At 41.7% G+C, this 25,887-nt stretch overlaps 1 pseudogene across 1 annotated transcript; it reads left to right on the top strand.

The window, feature by feature from the left end:
• The first annotated feature begins 10,574 nt into the window (after positions 1-10,574).
• Positions 10,575-25,511, top strand: LOC122558628 (uncharacterized; annotated as a pseudogene). Its single transcript, XR_015760006.1, has 4 exons — positions 10,575-10,946; positions 19,753-20,193; positions 20,843-20,948; positions 21,287-25,511. The product of XR_015760006.1 is annotated as an uncharacterized LOC122558628 (transcript).
• The last annotated feature ends 376 nt before the right edge of the window (positions 25,512-25,887 follow it).

Raw genomic sequence — 25,887 nt, 5'->3', positions numbered from 1 at the left:
GGCATAAGCCCTTCTTCAGGAAACCACTGGGGAAGACACAAGCAATCTCCCTGAGGTAACAGTGGCTGAAGGACCTGAACTGAAGGGAATTTATATTTGCCAGGAATTGGTGTTGGAGAGACTGTTAGGTCTGAAGGTTGATAAGTCCCCGGGGCCTGATGGTCTACATCCCAGGGTACTGAAGGAGGTGGCTTGAGAAATCGTGGATGCATTGGTGATCATTTTCCAGAGTTCGATTGATTCGGGATCAGTTCCTGCAGATTGGAGGGTGGCTAATGTTGTACCACTTTTTAAGAAAGGTGGGAGAGAGAAAACAGGATATTATAGACCAGTTAGTCTGACCTCAGTGGTGGGAAAGATGCTGGAGTCTATTATAAAGGATGAAATTACGACACATCTGGATAGTAGTAACATCTTAGGTCAGAGTCAGCATGGATTTATGAAGGGGAAATCATGCTTGACTAATCTTCTGGAATTTTTTGAGGATGTAACTCTGAAGATGGACGAGGGAGATCCAGTAGATGTAGTGTACCTGGACTTTCAGAAGGCTTTTCATAAAGTCCAACAAAGGAGGTTAGTGAGCAAAATTAGGGCGCATGGTATGGGGGCAAAGTACTAACTTGGATTGAAAGTTGGTTGGCTGACAGGAAACAAAGAGTAGTAATAAACAGCTCAATTTTGGAATGGCAGGCAGTGACCAGTGGGGTACCACAGGGATCAGTGCTGGGACTGCAGTTTTTTACAATATATGTTAATGATATAGAAGATCATATTAGTAATATCATTAGCAACTTTGCTGATGATACTAAGCTGGTTGGCAGGGTGAAACGTGAGGAGGATGTTAGGAGATTACAGGGTGACCTGGACAAGTTAGGTGAGTGGGCAGATGCATGGCAAATACAATTTAATGTGGATAAATGTATGGTTATCCACTTTGGTGACAAGAACAGGAAGACAGATTACTACCTAAATGGAATCAATTTAGGTAAAGGGGCAGTACAGAGAGATCTGGGTGTTCTTGTACACCAGTCAATGAAGGTAAGCATGCAGGTACAGTAGGTAGTGAAGAAGGCTAATAGCATGCTGGCCTTCATAACAAGAGGGATTGAGTATAGAAGCAAATAGGTTCTTCTGCAGCTGTACAGGGACCTGGTGAGACCACACCTGGAGTACTGTATGCAGTTCTGGTCTCCAAATTTGAGGAAAGACTATTGAGGGAGTGCAGCGTAAATTCACGAGGTCAATTCCTGGAATGGCGGGATTACCTTACACTGAAAGACTGGAGTGACTGGGCTTGTATATCCTTGAGTTTAGAAGACTGAGAGGGGATCAGATTGAGATTATTAAAGGATTGGACACTCTGGAGGCAGGAAACATGTTTCCGCTGATGGGTGAGTGCCGAACTAGAGGACACAGCTTAAAAATACCGGGTAGACCATTTAGGACAGAGATTAAGAGAAACTTCTTCACCCAGAGAGTGGTGGCTGTGTGGAATGCTCTGCCCCAGAGGGCAGTGGAGGCCCAGTCTCTGGATTCATTTTAGAAAGAGTTGGATAGAGCTCTCAAGGATAGTGGAATCAAGGGTTATGGAGATAAGGCAGGAACAGGGTACTGATTAAGGATGATCAACTATGATCATATTGAATGGTGGTGCAGGCTCGAAGGGCAGAATGGCCTACTCCTGCACCTATTGTCTATTGTCTACATGCTGGTCAATTTCACCTCTAATAATTTTGTGAAACATTTTTAAAATGTACAGAAGATACCACATTGAGTCAGTATGTCACCCCAACTTACCCGTGCATGGCTGATCGCATTCGGTCAATGCTTCTGTGCAGTTTTGGTTTAAAACCTTCTGCGCTCATGTCAAAATGAATTAATTCTGTTGGAACATGGTTCAAATCAGGAAAGATGAGAAGTGCAGTTTACAGGATTCCAACCTGAGCTGGGAGATTCCCATGGATTTCCAACCTGGCGGGCATTTGGCTGGTTGTGTCTATGCCATCCTGTGGAAACAGCCACTCAATCAGTCTCACTGCTCCATTTGTTCAATGGCTTTTATGGAAATACAACTGGAAAACATGGAGTGGTAGAATTCAAACAGGTTTGCAGATTTATCAGCCCATCACTGGGTGAAAAGCACAATTTCTCCAGCATCCAACTGTTAGCTGGATAAATTTCAGAGCCAAGAATAGGTTTGTTCACTCTGTTAAGTCTCCATAAAATCAATTTCACTCACTGCTCAAACCTGTCCAGACCCCGCCCTCAATAATTTATGTACATATCTCTCCTTATCCCACCCATCAAAATCGAAAACAGCAAAATTCAAGTGCCTGAGTCACAAGGATGAGCTGCTCAATCCAAAGTGGTTTGTTACCAAAATATAGATGTGTATTGTACCTGTAAGAGAGAGCGAAAGCTGGCAAGGACTTAACAAACACACTACAAAGTGTGCTGAGAAATTTAACATTTTGTAATATTTGGCTGTGAAACAAATAGCTGGAGCTGAGATGATATGTTACACAACAAATTCAAATTCAGTCAATCAGTTTGAATTATGCCCTAAGATACCAAAATCCAATTGAATTTGAATTTTACTGTTTTGATGATATCAAATCAATGAGATAATCCAATGTTTTAGGGTATACAAATCGGCAATTTGAACAGTTAGCCAGAGTGGCAAAGAGCACCAACAAATATATGGCCTGCAGAGCCTCTCTCTGAAAGGTACCTGGTCACATGAAATCTGTGAAGTAGAAGACAAATAAAAGAAGACAGAAAGATACAGGAGAATCGATGCAGCGGACTAGTTTTGAAATTTGAATTTTTTTGTAAATCTTAATTGGTGGGGTTTATTGCTGTAGAGTGGGAGGTAGATAAATTGACCAAAGGAGGATTTTAGATAGCTGAGGTTTAAGGTCCTTTTTAGGCGTTAATTTTTTTTAAACAGTTGAATTTGGGTAGTTCTTTGTCACTCATACAGATCACGAGGCGAGGCAAGCTTTTCTGTGTGTCTGGTTTAAATTGGAAGAAGGGTTTACCCCATATTGTAACAGTTTGAGGGCACACACGCATGATTTGGACAGGTTTAGTCAGAGATTTGGACAGATTTGAATAGATTTGGGGTATGAAAAAAGCCAGTGGATTTAAACACTCGCTGGTTAGGGTCCTGGATCTTTAAATAAAACATAGATAAGACAATGTTTAATTTCAGTGACTTGTGGTTGATTAAATTAAAACTGACAGAAATTACTCTTAAAATTGCTGAAGAGGTTCTGGGGTTGAAGATGATTCCCAAATTTGCCAGGAAAGTTTAGAAAGAAAAGATAAAACCATACTCTTCGAATTAGCAAAGAGGTTAGAATTGGGTTTAACCGAGGACAAAAATAAAGCAAAAATTGTAAGGGAATTACTCAAACACCTAGGTGGGTCAGAGAAACAGACAAGTGCAGTAGAGTTCGGAAAACTTAAATTACAATTAAGAAAAATGGAGTTGGAAGATAAACAAGGGAGAGAAAGGAGAGAGAGAGAGGAAAAAGAGAGAAAAAAGAGACAAGGTTCCTGGCTGTGCAGAGCGAGAGAGGAAAAAAGAAAGAGAAGGTTCTTAGTTGAGCAAAGAGAGAGAGAAGAAAGGGAGAAAGAAAAAGAGAGAGAATTTGAACTTGAGAAGTTGTGACTTAGTTAGCAAAGTCAAGTTAACAGGATGGAGACTAAAAGGTAGTGATAGGTACAAATATGTCAAAGCTTTGCCATATTTTGATAAGAAAGATGCTGAAGTTGATTGAGTGGGTCTGAGGATTTGGGGGTAATGCTAGTTCAAACTAAACCGGTAGGCAGAGCTAGTGAGGTACTTGCCACGCTGTCAGATGAGGGGTCAAGAGTTTATGAAGTGGTCAAACAGGCCATTTTAAGTGCTTATGAACTGGTACCAGAAGTGTACAGACAGTGGTTCAGAAACATAAAGATGGAACCAGCTCAGACTTATGTTGAGTTCAAAAGAATTAATCATAGTCATTTTGATAGATGAGTGCAGGCCTTAAAAATAGATAAGACCTATGAGACTCTAAGAGAGGTTATTCTCCTGGATAAGAATTCACATGGAGGAACAGGAATTTCAGGAAGTCAGAACAGCAGCAGAGTTAGCAGATGAATATACGTTGGTGCACATGACAAACTTCCGGCAAGAATGTGGGGATAGAATTTGGGAGAAAGGGAGATCCTACACTATGAAACAAAGATTAACATTTACCATGGGTTAAAAAAGAGGCCCAAGAGGGGGGAAAAGGAGGTAAATGGCATCTGCTGTTTCCACTGTGTTAAAGTGGGATATTAAAAGAAGGGCTTATGCCCGAAACGTCGATTCTCCTGCTCCGCGGATGCTGCCTGGCCTGCTGTGTTTTTCCAGCACCACATTTTTCAACTATGAAAAGTCACAGTGCTGGTCGTTAAAGAAAGGCACTGTGGAAAAAGGTGTGGTAAAACAAGCTAAGCCAGTGGCATTAGTGAAAGTAGTAAAGCAAACCCCAAGAAAAGTTAAGGAGCTGAAAGAGTGCACGGCCTAGGCAGGGGCTGGGTATGGAGTTCGTGCCTCACCTCTGTAAGAATTCGCCTCTGTGGGTAAAGTATACTCAGAAAGAACAGGGGAAGAAGGGCAAGAAGTTATAATTTTGAAAGATACAGGATCGACCAGTCTCTAATAGTAGGAAATGAGCAAATTTGCGGTCTTTCTGACCTGTTACCTGAGAGAATCCTGTGGGATAGATGGACAGAAATTTAGCATTCCCTTATGTAAAGATCAGGTTGGAGTGCCAACTCAAAACTGGGGAAGTACTGGTAGGAGTGATTCCTGGAGTCAGTTCCAGGAATTCAGTTTGTTTTTGGGAACGATATTGTAGGGTCCAAGGTCAGGGTTACATCTCTTGTTGTGGAGAAGCCCAAGGAACACCAAGAAACTGAGGAGCCAAAAGAAAAATATCCTGGTATTTCCCCAGACTGTGTAGTAACAAGATCCCGCTATTATAAGTCACAGCACAAAGCAAAAAATAAAGAGAAAGATGAAGGAATTGAGTGGACAGTTAGTGGACACCCTGTTTGATGTAATGGTGCAGGAAAAGCCTGAACAGGCAGAGGGTCAGACAGAAGTGTTTAGTCCTGAATGGCTAATGGATTTGCAACAGAAAGACAAGACAACAAAAGATATATATGTTGATGCGTACTCCGAAAAGGAGGCACAGGATATTCCTGAGGGTTATTATCTGAAAGAAATGGAGAAACAGCTGTTAGTTGCTGCCCACAGAGTGAGGAATCAAATCCAGATGTTATGGAGTTTGATGTGCCTCAAAATACACAAAACAATGAGACGGTTCTTGAGGACTGGGATAGGTTAGTAAACTATCTGGCTCAGGAGCAAAGAAGATAGATAGGATGCTGGAAGAACACAGCCAGCAAGGCAGCATAGGTTTAGAAGTTTATGTTTCAGGTGTAATCCTTCTTCAGGAGCAAAGAACGCAGTTGAAAAGTTTATTACAGCAGTATGAGGACATATGTAGGAATAAGATGGGAGGACTAATGATATTGTGCATGAGGTAGACATAGGGCATACTGTTCTGATAAAACAACACCTCTATCAGCTTAACCTTTACAAAGCCAGACAGGTCCAGAAGGCAGTGGAGGCCATGCTCAACGAAGATTTCATCGAACTGAGTCAGAGCGAGTGGAGTTTGCTGATCGTCTTAGTTCCCAAACCTAACGGGACTCATCAATTTTGCGTGGATTATTGGAAGGTCAATGCTGTAACAAAAACAGACTCATATGCAATACTGCAGTTGGAGAACTGTAGAGAGAAAGTTGGACAAGCCAGTTACATCACAAAGTTGGACTTACTGCATGGTTATTGCTTTTATCAGAGAAGGTGAAAGAGGTTTCTGCGTTTGTAACCCCAAATGGGCTATATCAATGCAAAGTGATACCCTTTGGAATGAAGAATGCATCCGCCACATTCCAAAGACTCATGAACCAAGTTCTGGCTGAGTTAACAATAGACAATAGACAATAGGTGCAGGAGTAGGCCATTCTGCCCTTCGAGCCTGCACCACCATTCAATATGATCATGGCTGATCATCCTTAATCAGTATCCTGTTCCTGCCTTATCACCATAACCCTTGATTCCACAATCCTTGAGAGCTCTCTCCAACTCTTTCTTAAATGAATCCAGAAACTGGGCCTCCATTGCCCTCTGGGGCAGAGCATTCCACACAGCCACCACTCTCTGGGTGAAGAAGTTTCTCTTCATCTCTGTCCTAAATGGTCTACCCAGTATTTTTAAGCTGTGTCCTCTGGTTCAGCACTCACCCATCAGCGGAAACATGTTTCCTGCCTCCAGAGTGTCCAATCCTTTAATAATCTTATATGTCTCAATCAGATCCCCTCTCAGTCTTCGAAACTCAAGGGTATACAAGCCCAGTCACTCCAGTCTTTCAGTGTAAGGTAATCCCGCCATTCCAGGAATTGACCTCGTGAATTTACACTGCACTCCCTCAATAGCCAGAATGTCTTTCCTCAAATTTGGAGACCAGAACTGCATACAGTACTCCAGGTGTGGTCTCACCAGGGCCCTGTATAGCTGCAGAAGAACCTCTTTGCTCTATACTCAATCCCTCTTGTTATGAAGGCCAGCATGCTATTAGCCTTCTTCACTACCTGCTGTACCTGCATGCTTACCTTCATTGACTGGTGTACAAGAACACCCAGATCTCTCTGTACTGCCCCTTTACCTAAATTGATTCCATTTAGGTAGTAATCTGCCTTCCTGTTCTTGCCACCAAAGTGGATAACCATACATTTATCCACTTTAAACTGTATTTTTTTATATATAGATATTTTTATTAGAAATTTAACATTTTTACAAGTTTACAAAAATAAACAAAACTCTCAGATATAAACATTGATATACAATTAGCTCAAATATACAATAGCCAAAATTTGACAAAAAAAACAAAACAACAAAAAAAAACAAAACAACAAAAAAAACGAAAAGAAAAAAAAAACCAAACAAACAAAACTCAACTATATACTAATCTAACCTACAACTAACCAGGGTGTATATTTAAGTCTCTTACATGCTCGGGATGTGTTAACATCAGATATGATAAAACCCGTATTCGTGCGGGATTCCTCCCCCGAGGGGCCGCGGACCAGCCAGGTTTGTAGTCTCAATTAAATAAAAGCCCTTGTTAGGATAGCCGAAATATCTGTATTTATGTAATTCAAAAAGGGCTGCCATATTTTATAAAATAATTCGGTCTTTCGGTGCACCATATTTGTAAGGAAGTCAAGGGGAATACATTCCATAATTAGTCTGTGCCAATTTGAAAGTCCAGGGGGGCCCTCCGCCACCCAGTTCATCAAAATATTTTTCCTTGCACAGAAAGAAAGAATAGAAAATAGTCTCTTCCCGTACGTGTCCAGGGAGGGAAAGTTCGAAAAGCCCAAGAGGAGAGATACGGGGTCCACTTTTATTTCCGTTCCTAAAATTTCTGTCAGGGTGCTTGCTACTTTAGTCCAATATCTACGGATCTTATGACAGGTCCATAAGCAATGTACAAGAGTGCCCACCTCTATTTTGCATTTAGGACACATTGGAGATGCTCCTGCCTTAAATTTTGCCAATCGAACCGGTGCTATATGGGCCCTATGAAGTATCTTCAGCTGGATAGCCTGGGTTCTGTTACAAATAGTAATTCTTCTAGCATTTTCCCAGATATCATTCCACGTTTCTGTGGAGATTTCTAGTCCCAGATCCCTGATCCCATCTCCCGATACTTCATCATGTAGCAAATGATAAATATTACTGACGGAAGATACCCCCACTGGTCGTAGGACACTACATTCTCTATCGGATTTATAAAGACTATCTAATAACGTAGTCTTCTTCTGTATAAAATCTCGAATTTGGAAGTATCGAAAGAGGTCTCCATTGGGTAATCCGAATTTCTGACGCAGCTGTCCGAAAGACATCAGGACCCCATCTTTAAATAAATCCCCGAGACATGAGATTAAACTGTATTTGCCATGCATCTGCCCACTCATCTAACTTATCCAGGTCACCCTGTAATCTCCTAACATCCTCATCACATAACAAACCGTGCCGTCTATTTGAATAATGTAGTGATCTTCTGTGAATCCTGGGAAGATCACATGGTACAGCTGGCAGACCTCTTTGACTGATTAAGAGAAACAAAACTGGTAATAAACTTAAACAAAATTGAATTTGTGAAAGCAGAGGTTCTTGGGACATAACATCGGTCATGGAAGGTTGACTCCAAGGAATGCAAAGACAAAAGCCATCGAGGAATTTCCACAACCAACCTCAAAGAAAGAGGTGCTTCAATTTTTGGGACAAAGCAGACTCTATTGGACATCAGCAGTGTAGTGGCACCGTCAACAGATTTGCTGAAGAAGAACACAAAATTTTGGAAGACAGAACAATGCCAGGAGTCATTTGACAATTTGAAAGCAATATTAACTTACCACACCAGTTTTAGCTACAACAAACGTTTTGAAACGCGAGTGATGTAGGAGTTGGAGCTGTACTGGAATTATAATGGAATTGAACTGCCAGTTACATACTTTTTAAAGAAACTCAACACCAACCCGAGAAAATACACTATGATTGAAAAAGAACTATTGAGTTTGGTACTGCCCTTACAATATGTTAATGTTTATGTCATGAACAATGTGTTGGAGGTGGTTGTGTATACGGATCACAATCCTCTTACATTCTTGGAACGCTTTAAAGACTAGAATATGAAACTATTTCATTGGAGTCTTAAGTTATAAACTTTTAGTCATTAGAATATAATATCTGATGCTTTATCACCAATTTAACTGATTAAAATACAGATGAGATTAGTTTATTCAATGTTACACATATGTGGGAAAAGGTTAAAGTCATATGTATGTCATGGTAATGTGGTTAAGGAATAGAAAAAAATGAAGCCACCTTTTCATTATGATGGTTGATTTTGTTTTAAGGGGGGAGGTGTTATGAAGGTGTAAGTGTGTACTGTATCTTTAAAAGAGAGTGAAAACTGGCAAGAACTTAACAAGCACAGTGTGCTGAGAAATTTAAAATTGTAACATTTGGCTGCAAAATAAATAGCTGGAGCTGAGTTGATACGTAACACAACAAATTCAAATTCAGCCAATCAGTTTAAATTATACCGCAAGATACCAAGATCCAATTGAACATGAATTTTACTGTTTTGATGACATCAAACCAATGAGATGATCCAATATTTTAGTGTATAACAATTGGGCAATTTGAACAGTTAGCCAGAGCGGCAAATATATGGCCTGCAGAGCCTCTTTCTGAAAGGTACCTGTTCACATGAAATCTGTGAAGCAGAAGACAGAAGAAAAGATAGAAAGATACAGGAGAATCGACACAGCTGACTAGTTTTGAAATTTTAATTTGTTTGTAAAACTTAATCGCGGGGTGTTATTGGATCAGTTATTGTTGCAGAATAGGAGGTAGACAAAGGAAGATTATAATGTAGTTGTTGTTTAATTTTCTTTTTTGTGGAGTTAATGAATCAAGTGTTAAATTTATTTTTAAATAGTGGGATTTGGTAGTTCTTTGTCACTCATACTCTAACAGATTATGAGGCGAGGTGAGCATTTCTGTGTCTGTTTTAAATTAGCAGAAGGGTTTACTCTGTATCATAACAAGATATTGTAGTATTTTGACAGCGAAGGGATTCAAACCAGAAAGATGTGAAGGTGCTGGTGTTGGACTGGGGTGGACAAGGTCAGAAATCATCCAACAACATTTCTTTATATGAAATCACAAGCTTTCTGAGCAGTGCTCCTTCACCAGTGAAGACTTAAGCAGCAGTCCGAAAGCTAGTGATTTCAAATAAACATGGTGTGAGGTGACCTTGTTCAGAGAGGCTGGAACCTGAATCTAGCACTTGAAACCACTGGGCCACAACACCTGCCATATGGTAGCACTGATTATTGTCATGCTTGGTAATTTCACTGCATCAGATGCGGACCAAAGGTGCAAGAAGCATATGCTTCCAAGCTGAGACCTTGATGCATTGCCAACAAAACACCTGTTTCTCCACAAATCCCTGAGAAAACAGAAATCTCCCATTTCTGTCAACGTTCTCTTCAGGTCTGGGGCATCCACTGCACAGTAGACAAATGATTCCTGGATCTTGAATTGGCACACCCAACAGTTGGCATCTTGCCCAGCATTCCCCGCGGTACATATTATCCCGATCCACAAATCACAAGGACAGGGCGGAGGTGCAGAGAGCGCGTGTGCGGGGCGAGTGACTGTGATTTGTTCCGGGAAAGGCAGAAACAAGGGGCCGATGAATCCAGCAAACGGACGAAGAGATTCACGAATATATTCTGTTTGGCCGAAACTGCGAAAAAGAAAATCTGGCCCGTTGACAGCGCTGAATAGAGTCGCAACTCCGAACCTGATACTTCCAGGTAACGGCCGCCATCTTTGTTGGGACGCTGGATGGAAAAGCGTGTACGCAACCGCCATCTTTGTCGGGCCGTTGGAGGGAGAAAAGCGCATGCGCAACTGCCATCTTTGTCGGGCTTCTGGAGGGAGAAAAGAAAAAGGCGCATGCGCAACCGCCATCTTTGTAATGGTCAATGACGAGGGAAGTTTGCATCCTATTTGTTCAGAATGGAGACAACCTGTTCATCAGTCTTCATGGGCCTTTCATACTAATGAACTAAACTAGTGAGGCAGAGTGGCGGCACAAAAGGGCAGGAAGCAACATCTGCTATTCTCAAACCGTTTGCCGCACGGGATATCTTGTTTCGTTTCCAAAGAGCTGACGTTCACTTTAGTCAGATGAAGTCTCAGGGCAAGAAGTAGAGATATCATTCTCGAATTGAGGAATTGCCGATCACAACAAGAGGTAAAATGTAGTAGGTAGTATGTGTGGAGAAAGTGAGGGCTGCAGATGCTGGAGGTCAGAGCTGAAAATGTGTTGCTGGAAAAGCGCAGCAGGTCAGGCAGCATCCAAGGAGCAGGAGAATCGACGTTTCGGGCATAAGCCCTTCTTCAGGAATGAGGTAGTATGTGTGGTCATACTGGGGAAGCGGGACTGGACTGATAAACTCCTTTCATTGAATGTTAGAAACAGAAGATTTATACACAGCAACGGAAAACCCAGAGAAATATTTGCCTTTTCTCAATGTACATGCTGAACCAAAGTGTTTTTTTCCCCAAAGTTTCTTCACAGACCATTAGGAGAGGTATTGCCATCAGCAAATTCCAACCAAGCTAAAATATTGGACTTTGTAAGCATTAAACTGCATAATTTTTTTCCCAACATCCACCTTGTAGATCTTCCATAATCTTAAATCTCTGACTTGTAATTATTTTATGATTAGATTAGATTACTTACAGTGTGGAAACAGGCCCTTCGGCCCAACAAGTCCACACCGCCCCGCCGAAGCGCAACCCACCCATACCCGAACCCCTACATTTACCCCTAACCTAACACTACGGGCAATTTAGCATAGCCAATTCACCTGACCTGCACATCTTTTGGATTGTGGGAGGAAACCGGAGCACCCGGAGGTGCTCTAACATAATCTTCTAACATAAAGTTTTCCTTTGCCCACCTTGTATAAAATAGTCATGTATTGCTTAGCTGTAACTGATCTTCCTCAACCTTGTTCTTACAACCTAATCTTTCAAATAAAACTCATCATTCCTAGAAACATTCTGTTAAACTGCATCTGCCTCCTTTCATCCTCCACAATGTATGGTGATCTCTGGTTTGCACAGGCTCAGATGCTTTGTGTATCTGTGTGTAACATCATCATGCAGCAATAATTGCATATTAGCATCATTCCATTCCCTGGGGATTTCCTCAACTATGAGTTTTTACTCTGACTTCAGTCCTTCTGATATTGAGTCATACAACATGGAAACAGGCTCTTTGGACAAGTGGGTCCATGTCAACCATAATCCCAAAGTAAACTAGTCCCACCAACCTGTGGTTGGCCCAAATTCCTCCAAACATTTCTTCTTCACGTACTTACCCAAATGTCTTAAATGTTGTAACTACCTGCATTCACTTCCTCTGGAAGTTTATTCCACACACAAACCACTCTGTGTAAAAAGAAAAGTTGCCCTTCATGTCTTTTTTAAAATCTTTATCCTCTCATATTTAAAAATATGCCTCCAAGTCTTGAAATCCCCCACCCTGGTGAAAAGACACTTAGCCAGCTTCTACTTATAACTCAAACCCTCCATTCCTGGCAATATCCTGGTAAATCTTTTCTGAACCCTCTCCAGCTTAATAATATCCTTCCTATAACAGGGCAACCAGAACTGGACACAGTACCCCAGAAGAAGTCTCATCAATTTCCTGTACAACCTCAATATGATGTCCCAACTCCTGTACTTAGAGAACTCAGCAATGGAGGCAAATGTGCTGAATGCCTTCTTAACTATCCTGTCTGTGCAAACGTTCTGGAAGGGGCTTTGCAATTTCCTCCCAAACTTCACACAGTGTCTCAGAATACAGTAGGTCAGGATCTGGAGATTTATCCACCTTTGTATTTTCTAAGACCTCCAGCACTTCCTCTTCTGTAATGTGAGCTGTTTTCAAGACATCAATATTTATTTCCCAGAGTTCTCTGGCCTCCATTTCTTTCTTCACAGCAAAAACTGACATGAAATATTGATTTAATATCTTTTCCATCTCCCAAGCTTCAACACAAAGAAGCCCAACTCATTCCATCATAGCTCTCTTGTTCTTAATGTATGAATGTCAGTAGAATTTCTTTGGATTGTCCTTAACCTTATCAGCAAAGGCTATCTCAATCCTCTTTTTGTCTTCCTGATCTCACTTTTAAGAATGCCCTATCCCTCGTAGTATACTGTTCAAGAAATTCATTTGAACCCAGTTACTTCTATCTAATATATGATTTTTCTTTATTCTCAACTAGAATCTCAATATCTTTATCCATCTATTGTTTCCTAGTTCTACCAGCCTTATCTTTCACTTGAACAGGAACATAATGACTCTCGTTACCACACTTTTGAAAGCCTGCCATTTATCAGGTGTCCCCTTACCTACGAACAATCTACTCCAATCAACTTTTGAAAACTCTTGTCTCATACCATTAAAATTTGCCTTACTCCAATTAAAAACTTAACCTTTTATGGAATGCTTATCCTTGTGCATAAGTATTTTAAAACTAATTGAATTATGATCACTGGACGAAAAGAATTCCCCTACTATCGCTGCAGTCACTTGCCTTGCCTTCTTACTCAAGAGAAGGTCAAGTTTTACTTCTTTGCTAATAGGAATATTTCCATGTTAATAAATACATTCAAGAAAATTTTCTTTAACAAATTCTTCACCGTGTTAAACCTTTAACACTGTTGTCCCAATTAATGTTTGGAAAATTAAAAACACCTTATTATTGTTACTTAGAACATTACAGCGCAGTACAGGCCCTTCGGCATTCGATGGTTTTACAGGTCGGTGCAACAATTTGAAGCCCATCTAACCGACACTATTCCATTTCATCCATATGTTTATCCAATGACCATTTAGCTGCCCTTAAAGTTGGCAAGTCTACAACTGTTACAGGCAGTGCGTTCCATGCACCTACTACTCTCTGAGTAAATAAACTACCTCTGACATCTGTCCTATATCTATCACCCCTCAATTAAAGCTATGTCCTCTCGTGCTATCCATCGCCATCCAAGAGAAAAGGCTTTCACTGTTCACCTATCTAACCCTCTGATTATCAATTAAGTCGCCTTTCAACCTTCTTCTCTCTAATGAAAATAGTCTCAAGTCCCTCAGCCTTTCCTTATAAGACCTTCCTCCAAACCAGGCATCATTCGAGTAAATCTCCTCTGAACCCTTTCCAATGCATCCACATCCTTCCTATAATGTGGTGACCAGAACTGTACATTATACTCCCAAGTGTGGCCGCACCAGAGTTTTGTACAGCTGCATCATGAACTCATGGTTCTGAAACTCAATCCCTCTACCAATAAAAGCTAACACACCATGTGCCTTCTTAACAACCCTGTCAACCTGAGTGGCAACTTTTAAGGATCTATGTACCTTGACACCAAGAACTCTTTGCTCATCTACGTTGCCATTATCATTAGCCCAGTACTCTGCATTCCTGTTATTCCTTCCAAAGTGAATCATCTCTCACTTCTTCACATTAAACTCCATTTGCCACCTCTTAGCCCAGCTCTGCAGCTTATCAGTCTGAGGGACGTAGATCTGAGATCTCTCTGCACATTTGTTCCTCAATTTCTCTTTGACTGTTGTACTATAGTGCAATCCTATCAAGTTGATCATTCCTTCCGTATTTCTAATTTCAACCCATATATTTTCACTGGACGATGTTTTAGAAATGTGTTCTCTAGTTACAGTAGTAATGTTTTCCTTGATCAAAAACGCCCACCCCTTCCTCTTTCTTTCCTTCCTTGCTATTGTTCCTATAGCTTCCAAAACCCCATTGAGCTGCCAGTCCTGTCCATCCCTCAGCCAAGTTTCGGTAATAGCTATGATGTCCCAATCCCATGTTCCCAAATGTGCCCTGAGTTTATTAGCCTGATCCCCCTTGCACTGAAATAAATGCAGTTTAATTCTTCAGCGTTAATTCACTCCCTGACTTGCTCTTGTCTGTCTTTTCTAATTAACTTGTTCTTTTCTGATTCAGCACATTGTTTAGTGTTTACTCTATTACTTGGGATCCCTCCACACCCCCTCTCTAATAGTTTACAGTGTCCTGTAGTAGAAATAGCAAATATCTCCACTAGGCTTTTGGTCTCTTTCCAGTTCAGGTGAAACCCATCCGTTTAGAGCAGGTCTTTTATGCCCCATACGAGATCCCAATGGTCCAATAACCTGAATCCCTAAATATTACACCACCTCTTCAGCCACTGATTTACTTCATTTATCCTTTTATTCCTTCCTTCAGTCAAGCTACTACTTTTGAGGTTCTGTTTCTTAATGTTCTACCTAACCTCTCATATTCACACTGTAAAGTGTTTATCTTCTCTCTGCCTATGTCATTCCTACCAATGTGTACAATAGCCTCTGGCATCTCATTCTCCCCTGCAACAATATGCTTCAAATGTTTTGAGATGTCCTTGATCTTTGCACCAGGAAAGCAATATACTTTGCTGGATTCATGCTCACTGCTGTAGAATCTCATTTGTGCCCGTGACAGAAGAGTTCCCCATGACAATTATTCTTCTAAATTTTGTCAAACCCTGACAAACATAAGATTAATTCCTGATGCCCTAGGTCTGACTGGCTCTTCTACTTCCTTGTGAGAGATCAGTCTTTGCAACAGTACCAAAACTGAATACCTGTTTGAGAGAGGAATAGCCACAGGAGACTCCTGAACTACCTCATTACATTTACCAGTCACCCACCTATCTGACTGATACTGCTATGTAATTACTTCTCTAAATCTACAAGCCATCCTGCTGTATGTCTCTTATATGCCTTCAATGGCATGAGCCTAAAAAGAACCAGCTTTCAGTGGCATCTTGTCACTAAAATACTCTACCTTTCCTTACCCAAAGAATTAATATTAATTGAATAAAATTGAATGCATTGAATAAAAAATAAATACATCTTGAATAAAATCAAATACATAGCTGGACAATTTAAATTAAATATCCTCAAGTAGCCGAACAGACAGCTTTCAATGCTAGAACATAGAACAATGTAGCTCACAAATAGATTTTCCTGACCTCTTCTTTTCGCTCATACCCAGGCAGGCAGTATTCATGTACACCTCTTCACCCTCTTCAAAGCCTCCATATCCTCCTTGTAATGGGGCGACCAGAATTGAATGCAGTACTCCCATGTATGGCCTAAACAAAGTCTCATAAAGCTGCAACATGACATCCTGACTGTTGTATTCAGTTCTGAAAATGTGTTGCTGGAAAAGCGCAGCAGGTTCGGCAGCATCCAAGAAACAGGAGAATCGACGTTTCGGGCATAAGCCCTTCTTCAGGAATGAGGAAAGTGTGCCCAGCAGGCTAAGATAAAAGGTAGGGAGGAGGGACTTGGGGGAGGAGCGTTGGAAATGTGATAGGTATCTTAGTCTGCTGGGCACACTTTCCTCATTCCTGAAGAAGGGCTTATGCCCGAAACGTCGATTCTCCTGTTCCTTGGATGCTGCCTGACCTGCTGCGCTTTTCCAACAACACATTTTCAGCTCTGATCTCCAGCATCTGCAGCCCTCACTTTCTCCTGTTGTATTCAGTTCCCCGACCAATAAAGGCAAACCTGTGATCTTTACCACCCTATCTACTTGTGTGGCCACTTTCAGGGAGCTATGGATTTGAAACCCAAGATTCCTCTATACATCAATGCAGTTCAGGATCCAGCCATTGCATAACAAACTCCATCTACCATTTCTCTGCCCATATCTGAGAATGATCTGTATCCTTTGACAACCTTCGACTATTCACACTCCTCCAATTTTGGTATCGTCTGCAAACCTACCCATCTATAATTTTCATCCAAGCCTTTTATATGTACCACAACCAGCAGAGGTCCCTGTATGGATCCCTGAGGAACACCACTAGTCACGAACCACCAGCCTGAAAACACCCTTCCACTGCTTCTCTCTGTCTTCTATGGGCTAGCTGATTCTGAATCCATGTGGTCAAGTCCTAATGGTTCTCATACATCTTAATCTTTTGGATAGGCCTAATGTGTGAGACCTTATCAAAAGCCTTACTAAAATCCATGTGCACAGCATTCACTGCTCTACCCTCATCAATCACTTTCGTCACCTCCTTGAAAAATTCAATAAAGTTAGTAAAACATTATCTGCCTTGCACAAAGCCATGCTGACTGTCCCTAATTAGGCCATGTCTTTCCAAATGTTCATAAATCCTATCCCCAACAATTGTCTGCAGTAGCTTCCTCGCCAGAGATGTGAGACTCACCATTCTGTCATTTCCTGGAATATTCCTATTTCCTTAATTGAACAAAGGAACATTACTTGGCAGTCCTCCGGCACTTCTTGAGCGGCTAGCGAGGATACCAAGATCTTGGTCAAGGCCTCAGTAATCTCCTCTCTTGCCTTTCTCGATAATCTGGGGTAGATACCATCAGGTCCTGGGATCTTATCCAACTTAATGCTGTTCCAGAGCCCAACACCATGTTCTTGATCTCAAAATGCTGTAGCATTTAGCATGCTCCACACAAATCTTACTATCCTTCTCCTGGGTGAATTCTGACACAAAGTACTCATTTAGGGTCTCGCCTACATCTCCGCCTCCAAGCACAAGTTCGCTCCTTTATCCGTGAATGGTCCTACCTTCTTTCTAGTTACCCTCTTGTTTTTAATGTATGTATCGAATGCTTTGGGATTCTCTTTAATCCTACTTGCTAAAGTCATTTCATGGCCCCCTTCTTGCTCTCTGAGTTCGTTGCTTGAGTTCTTTCATGTTTTCTTTAATTTCCTTACGGGCTTTGTCTGATTTTTAGCTTTCTAAACCTTATGCATGCTTCTGTTTTCATTTTGACTAAATTCACAGCTTCCCTTGTTACCTAGGGGTCCCTTAACTTGCCATCTTGTCCTTTCCCCTTACTGGAACATACCGGTGTTGAACTCCCATCAGAGGGTCTTGAAACAAATCCCACCTGTCAAATATGGGCTTGCCTGATAACTGTTCATCCCAATTAACAGTCCATAGTGCCCGCCTAATATTGATGTAATCTTTTGCCTTCCCACAAGGTCCTGGCATCGTTTTATTTGTAGCTCTCTTAAAACTTCAGGAGTTGTGATCACTGTTTCCAACATGCTGTTGTGCTGACAGGTCAGTTACCTGGCCAGGCTCATTGGCCAATACAAGGCCTATTGTGGCCTATCCTCTCGTTGGACCATCCACATACTGTGTCAAGAAACCCTCTTGGATACACTTAACCCTTTCTGCCTCCTCTAAGCCTCTTGTTTGAAGGGAGTCCCAGTCAGTTTTGGGGAATTTAAAGACACCCACTGTGACCACCCTGTGGTGATTGCATCTTTCCGTAATCTGCATTGATATTTGTTCTTTAATGTCTCTGTCTCTGTGCCATTGGGGTCCGATAGTATAATCTATCAGAGTGATTGCATCCAGTTTACTTTTGAGCTGTACCATTATTGCCTCAACAGATGAGCCCTCTGACGTATGTTCCATCTGACTTCCATGTGTAGGCCTCTCCAAAAGTTCAGTAAACAACTGCAGTCTTGAAAAAAACTCTCCTGGGTGATTTTAAAATAAATTTCTTTCACGATGTTTTAAAAAATAATTCTCCCACACGTATAACTTTTTTAGCGTATAATTTTAGAATAAAAAAAGCTTGAACTGTGCAACTCAAAGGCATCTCAAAGCACTGTAAATGCAACTTTATTTGAAATTTTTTGTTTTTATTTTGAGTTTTTGACTATAAAAGAACCAAAATGAATCAAAGTAATCTTACATTGCTGAAATGTAATCATGATAAGAAATCTGGAAGTAAGCTTGCCGTTGCTTCTTAATAGTTCGTAACTGTTGGGGGACTCAGGTCCGAGATTTGGACAGATTTGGAGGACGAAAGATCCCAGCAGCTTTAAACACTGCCAATTAGTGTTCTAAATCTTTAAATAAAACGCAGGCGAGAAAATTTGTTTAATTTTGGTCATTTGTGGTTGGTTAAATTGAAAGTGAGTGAATTGGGCCTTAACGTTGCTAAAGGGGTTCTGAGGTCAGATAACAGAGGAAGAATGTACTTTTTAGAATTAGCAAATAAGTTAGAATTGGGTTTAACCAGGGACAAAAGGAAAGCTGAAATTGTAATGGAGTTGGTCAAGCATTTAGGTATATCAGATAAACAGACAAGGGCAGTAGAATTAGAAGAAGTTAAATTGCAAATGAGGCAAATGGAGTTATAAGATAAAGAAAGGGAAAGAAAGTTCTTAGCCGAGTGGACAGAAAAACTGGAGAGCTACTTGCCCATGTAACGTATTGCTCTCCAAGAAATTGGAAACACCCTCGCTCAAAGGTACGTTTCTCATATGAAACATATTCACAGTAAAAGAAAGAAGACAACCCAGGGAGATTATCAGCCAGAAGAAGAAACACACAGAAGAAGACAGTGGCAGTGTGGTTTTGAAATGAAGTTGATGTAGGGTTAATAAGTGTCTTATTGGAACCTGAATGGAGAGCTGCTGAAGGAGTTATGCGATCTCGGCTTGCTGCAGAGACCAGGCCTCCAATTCTTGGCCTCACCTGATGCCGGTGGCCGAGGGTTGAGACATTGGAAGTGGTATGCGAGGAGGAGGAGGTAGCTAGGCTTAAAACAAACTCTAGCTGGCCAGCTCCCCCGTACATTCTGCTCTCCAATGTCTGCTCCCTGGACAAAAAAAAATTGGACTGCACCTGACTGGCAGGTTTCTGAATGTGAGTTCAGATACTGCTGCGTTCTTGTTTTCACGTAAACGTGGCTGAGCAACAGAGTTCCTGCTCCAGACACTGCCATCCAGCTAGACGGGCTCACCTTGTTTTGTGCTGACTGGAATGCAGCATGGGTGCAGAGTGGGTCTGTATGTCTACATCAACTCAAGATGGTGCAAGGACTCTGTGCTAGTCTCTAGTTACTGCTCATCACTGGTGCAGTTTGTGACTGTTAGATTTTATTTATCATGGGAATTAACTGCTGTTCTTGTATATATTCCTTCCAGTGCTATTGCTAAGGAGGCACTGTGTGAGACTGCAGAATGCACTCCCTGATGGACTGTTTATTGTTGCTGGAGATTTCAACCATGCAAATCTCAAGTCTGCACTCCCTAAATTCCATCAACATGTGGACTTTGTGATGAGAGCGGGGAACATGCTTGATCTTGTTTATACAAATATCCCCAACGCATACAAGGCAGAGCTCCGTGCCCACCTCAGCTCCTCAGGCCACATCTCTGTTATGCTAATCCCAGCCATTTCTGCTCTTCAAGACTGTGTTGAGCACACTGACTGGCACGTGTTCAGGGAGACGACAAACGATGATGAATCTATCAACTTAGAGGAGTACACAGTGTCTGTCATTTGCTACATTAGCAAGTGCATTTACGATGTCACTGTGTCTAAGACCATCTTACCACAACCAGAAGTCGTGGGTGACCACAAAGGTGTGTACACAGCTGAGGACCCATGATTATGAATATATTTGAGCATTTGCTGACACTTTAGAGCTTATAATACTGTGTTCTGTGAGAGGTTCCATGGCTCATTTCTCCTTCACTTCTGCCTTCTCTGATCACCTCTGTCATTCTTTAACTACCTCTCTCTAATAACTGGTGTATGTTAAATCTGCTTAGTATTTTATGTTAATGCTGCTGAGTCTCTCTAAATGAAGTTTCCAGCTACCCATGCCCTGAACAAGTCCTGCTGACTTAACAATTTTACCTTCCTACGGTCTGTTTCACGATCAAGAAATGTTTCTTTGCTCTGTGCTATCATCCATCTTCTTTGTCGTTGTAAGCACATAAGAGGAATCCAATTCTGTGCTAATTTGTCAATTAAAAATGTAACTCCGTCTCCCTCTGTCAGCAGATATTTCCTGGCCTGCTGAGGATTTCTAGTATTTGCACTTTGATATCAGAGTTCCAACTGCCAGACCAATACACAGCCACTTTATTCAGATAGTGTAAACTGTGGAAGTCAGCCTCCATTTTTATTGCGTGATTGCAATATGGACGGAGGTTATTTAGCCATTGTAGCTCTTCCCAGTCTCATGCTGTTTTCTTTTTCATAGCACAGCTTTTTTTCTCTCTTCAGATACTTTTGAGTTGGACTGGAGATGGAGCAGAAGTTGCAGAGTTAAATCCCAAGGATGTTGGAATGCAATCAGACCCACCAATTTTCAACATGAAATTTAAGGGAGGTAGGTTCACCCAGATGTTGATGAAGGAATCTATTACAAGTCAAAATCACAGAGGATGAACTTTCTTCCCACTGCTATGTGGCTTGGAGGTCATGGTTTTCCCAAGTAGCAGCTTCTGTTATCTTCCTAGGAAGTTAGGGTTTAAGATTTTCTGTCAATATTCTAGTTGAACTGCAGATGAATCTAGTCCATCACTTTGATCCATTCTTGCTCTTTCGCTGTTCTCCCATTGTATCTTGTTTTATGTTCTGCATGCAAGTCTGGATAAGTTAACCAGCAGATATGTGGGTTCTCTCCCATTCCCTTGATTTTAATTTCATTTTACTTGATATTTACAGGGAAGAATTTGTAATCCAACTGAATGTCACACCAGGATTTGATGTAAATGGTCAATTCATCAGGGCGTTAGCATCATTCACATTTCAAAATGGATGTGAAAACCACCACTCACAGCAGAGAGAAGCCATGGAAATGTGGAGACTGTGGGAAGGGATTCAATTACCCATCGCAACTGGAAACTCACTGTCGCAGTCACACTGGGGAGCGGCCATTTAGCTGCTCTGTATGTAGCAAGGGATTTACTCAGTTATCCCACGTAATGACCCATCAGCATGTTCACACGGAGGAGAGAGAATTTAAATGCTCTGATTGTGAAAAGAGCTTTAAAAATCAATATGCACTGACTGAGCACCAGCGAGTTCACAACAGGCGTGTGCCATTCCGCTGCTCCCAGTGTGGGAAGAGCTTCAGGACATCATCCCAACTACTGAGACACCAGCGAGTTCACACTGATGAGAGACCTTTTAAATGTGCAGATTGTGGGAAGTGCTGTAAAAGTTCAAAGGATCTGATGTCCCATCATCGGGTTCACACTGAGGACAAACCATTCAGGTGCTCTCACTGTGGGAATGGGTTCAGGCGATCGTCTGACCTCACCGTACACCAACGAGTTCACACTGGGGAGAGACCGTTCACCTGCTCCCTGTGTGGGAAAGGATTCACTCAGTCATCCCACCTGCTGACGCACCAGCGAGTTCACTCTTCAGAGAGGCCATTCACCTGTTCTGAGTGTAGGAGGGGATTCACTCAATTATCCACTTTGCAGAATCACCGGAGAATCCATTCTGAAAAAAGGCCATTCACCTGCCCTGATTGTGGAAAGGGATTCACTCGGTCTTCCACCTTGTTAAGGCACCAGCGGGTTCACACTGACGAGAGACCTTTCAAATGTACAAACTGTAAAAAGTCTTTCAAAAGTTCTGGGGAGCTTATGTACCACCAGCGTGTTCACACTGATGAAAAACCGTTCAGATGCTCTCACTGTGGGAATGGGTTCAGGCGATCGTCTGACCTCACCATACACCAGCGAGTTCACACTGGGGAGAGACCGTTCACCTGCTCCCAGTGTGGGAAAGGATTCATTCAGTCATCCCACCTGCTGATGCACCAGCGAGTTCACAAGTAACAGCAGGACTAGGTTTCTGCTGTAGCTGCTGCTGATCATCATAACCAGGACTGAATGATTTTCATTCAGAAACAGGAGGGTTGGTGGGTGGTTGATCCTGATTTCAGTTACCCCAGTTAGATAATGGTAACCCACAACATCTCTCATTCGTTTGTGAGTGGACCATCATATCTGAAAATCTCATTTTTAAATTGGAATTTATTCAGGATCAACATTGCACTGAAGATGAACAAGAAACTAATTTATAGTTCTTATGTATTGACAAGAAAAGTTGTTAATTGAGGATGCAGCTATGTAAGCTTGGAATGTTGTGAATCTCTCCCTGATCTGTTTGTTAGACATGATCTTTAAACCTGTCAGATATTGATGGAATTCCTCTTCAAGTAACCTCCAACAGTTGATCACCTCAGGCACCTCCCTGTTCTGATAGGCACTCACCCATTGGTGCTGGTTTGCACTGACTGACCTGTGGCATCTTTGTTCCTTTTGTGAAGTCAGTGTGCCCATTAGAGCTGACCTGCTAGATAACTCTAATGACAGCTTACACATTTCTATAGAAAACCTGTCTGTCCACATGTAACTGTAAGTTGAATGTCTGTGGCATGCTAGTGTGTAGTTCTGGTCAGCACACAGGAAAGATTATACACAACACAATAGGAACGGTTTTGGAGAGGGTGCAAAAGAGGATGTTGCGTGGACTGAATTAGCTATAAGGAGTGTTTGGACTAGTTGGATTGTTTTCACTCCTGTTTTGGAAGCTGAAGGGTGACCTGATAGAAACATATAAAATGTATGAGAGACATGGATAGGGTAGATAATCTGAGTATTTTTCCCAGGCAGTAAATACCAAGGGGCCTGGGTTTAAGGTCAGAATGGGAAAGTTTTTTTTGTTTACACACAGTGGTAGGTGCCTGGAATATGTTTCCAGGGGAGGTGATAGAAACAGAAACAATAGCAATGTTTAAGAAACATTTAGCCAGCACAACAGGCTGGGATATGGAGTGTGTGCTGGCAGATGGGGTTAGTTTTGAAAAATATCATGCTTGGCATTGTGTACCAATGGGCCTGTTCCTGAGCTGTACTGCTCTGTGTTCAATATAGTCTTATATCTTGGTGATTTTGTTTCAGGAAAGACTGAATTCCCATGTACAACAACTTGAGGCTTAATGAACAGCAGAAATAGAAGCAGGAGTCTTCCATTCAGACTTTGTGTTCCAGCTCAGTTCTATATTCCTGTTTTACCCCATTTCCCTTTAGTCTGTACATAGAAAAAATGTACAGTGGAGTAGTGGACAGTGTGGAAGAATGTTGCAGGGGATTTGGATAAACTGCAGAACTGGGCTGAGAGGTGGCAAATGGAGTTCAATGCAGCTAAATGTGAGGTGATTCACTTTGGGAAGAATAACAGGAAGTCCAAAGATGTCCAGGTAAGGTGAATTGACCATGCTAAATTGCCCATAGTATTCAGGGATGTGTAGGTTATTGGTCTGAGGTAATAGGGTAGGGGAATGGATCAGGTGGGTTACTCTTTGAAGGGTAAGTGTGGACTTGTGCTAAAGGGCCTGTTTCCACACTGTAGAAATTCTATGCTTCTATATAAAATTCTATATAAGTGCGAGTGGTAAAGCACCAAGATAAACACATGCCTGAATAACAGTGTTCCAGTGAACTCACTGAAACCATTTTTTTTTTAGTTAACAATCTGAAAGCAGTGTCTCCACAGTGGAGAGAAACTATACATGTATAGTGTGTATGGGCAAGGATCCAACAGATCAACCAAACTGGAGAGATGCAAGGAGATTTGCATCATGGAAAATCTGTAGAAATGTGGGGATTGTGGGATGGGATACAAATACCTAGACCAGCTGTAACAAGCCTTTTATTTAAAACCAGGTGGAAACAGGAATGCTGTCTTCTTAAAATGGCAAATGCTGTAAAACAAATGAAAAAATTGCTGGAAAAGCTCAGCAGGTCTGGCAACATCTGTGGAGAGAAATCAGAGTTAACGCTTTGGGTAAAGTGTGCCTTCTTCAGAACCTTCTGTGACATTTTGTTCAATTTTTGTTTGTCATGGAGAAGGCATCAGGGATCTGCTCTCCACGAAAAAGAAACTGCTTGTGCAGTGGCACTAGGTGTCCAGCAGAGGGTGGCATTTAATCACTTTAAATACAAGAGGGAACACGAGGCTTTGAGCGTTGAATTCACATTGTTAATTCATTCAAACTTCCCTGTCCATCTGTGTGTGTCCCATTGCAGACAAAGATGGACACACACAGATGGACACATAGAGATACTTTGACAGATTCATAGAGTAATACAGCATGGAGACAGACCCTTTGGCCCAAACTGCTCCGTACCCACACAGCTTTTTCAATTGCCTGCATTTGGTCCATATCCCTTTAAGCTATCCATGTATCTCTTTAACATGTTTTTTAAAATGTTGTTATCGTACCTGCCTCAACCAGTTTTTCTGGCAGCCCATTCCATATACGCATCCAAAGATGTGCAGGTCAGGTGAATTGGCCTTGCTAAATTGCCCGTAGTGTTAGGTAAGGGGCAAATGTAGGGTTATGGGTGGGTTGCGCTTCGGCGGGTCGGTGTGGACTTGTTGGGCCGAAGGGCCTGTTTCCACACTGTAATGTAATGTAATCTAATCTAATCACTCTCTGCGTGAGCAAATTGCCCCGACTTTATGTATTCATCTTATCAATGCTCCTTATGATTTTACACACCTCAGTAAGGTCAACCCTCATTCCCCTTCGTCGCAAGGAATAAAGTCCTATCTTGGCCAACCTTTTCTTGTAACTTTGGCCAACTAGTCCTGGCAATATCTTCATAGCTAAACAGGAAAGAGTGCAAAGTAGAGTTATGTCTTTCTTGTAATAGGGTGACCAAAACTGCAGAATGCTCCAAGTGCGGCCTCATCAACGACCTCACCGTACATCATTTGCAGACAGACGCACAACTCATTTGTAGAAATTTTAAAACTGATTATAGGTCAACTTGCACTTTTTGTGAAAATCCCAAATTCACTTGCAGGATAAATTTTTGTCTGTTAAGCATGTGTTCCTTTGTCTAAATAAACCTGTTGTTCTGTGCTCTGGCTTCTGAAGGATTGAAACTCCAGCTTTGTTTCTGTGTACATTTCAAATCTGGGTTGCGTGTATGAGGTCAGAAGACAGCGGGAGGCAAACATAGTCTAGGCTAGACCTGCTGCTTGTGCTCACACCTCCTACCCCGAATCCCAAAGATGACTTTGGATGTGCTCCAGGCAGAGGGGCTGGGAGTTATCTGGATGAGCTGGAATTTCAGTTAAGAGGGACCCTTGAATGACAGGCAGAATCTGATAGCCACAGTCTCTTTTGCCATATGGACTGAGCATGAGGTGAGTAACAGTGTGTTTCTGTCTGACCCTTTTATTGAATCAAATGTATGTAAATAGTATCCTGCATAAGTTTTAAAAAAACACTTTTG

The sequence above is a fragment of the Chiloscyllium plagiosum genome, unplaced genomic scaffold, assembly GCF_037043375.1.
Source record: "Chiloscyllium plagiosum isolate Xiang-an unplaced genomic scaffold, Cpla_swu_hap1 HiC_scaffold_17, whole genome shotgun sequence".
Taxonomy (NCBI): Eukaryota; Metazoa; Chordata; class Chondrichthyes; order Orectolobiformes; family Hemiscylliidae; genus Chiloscyllium; species Chiloscyllium plagiosum.
This window is presented reverse-complemented; position numbering and strand designations above follow the sequence as displayed.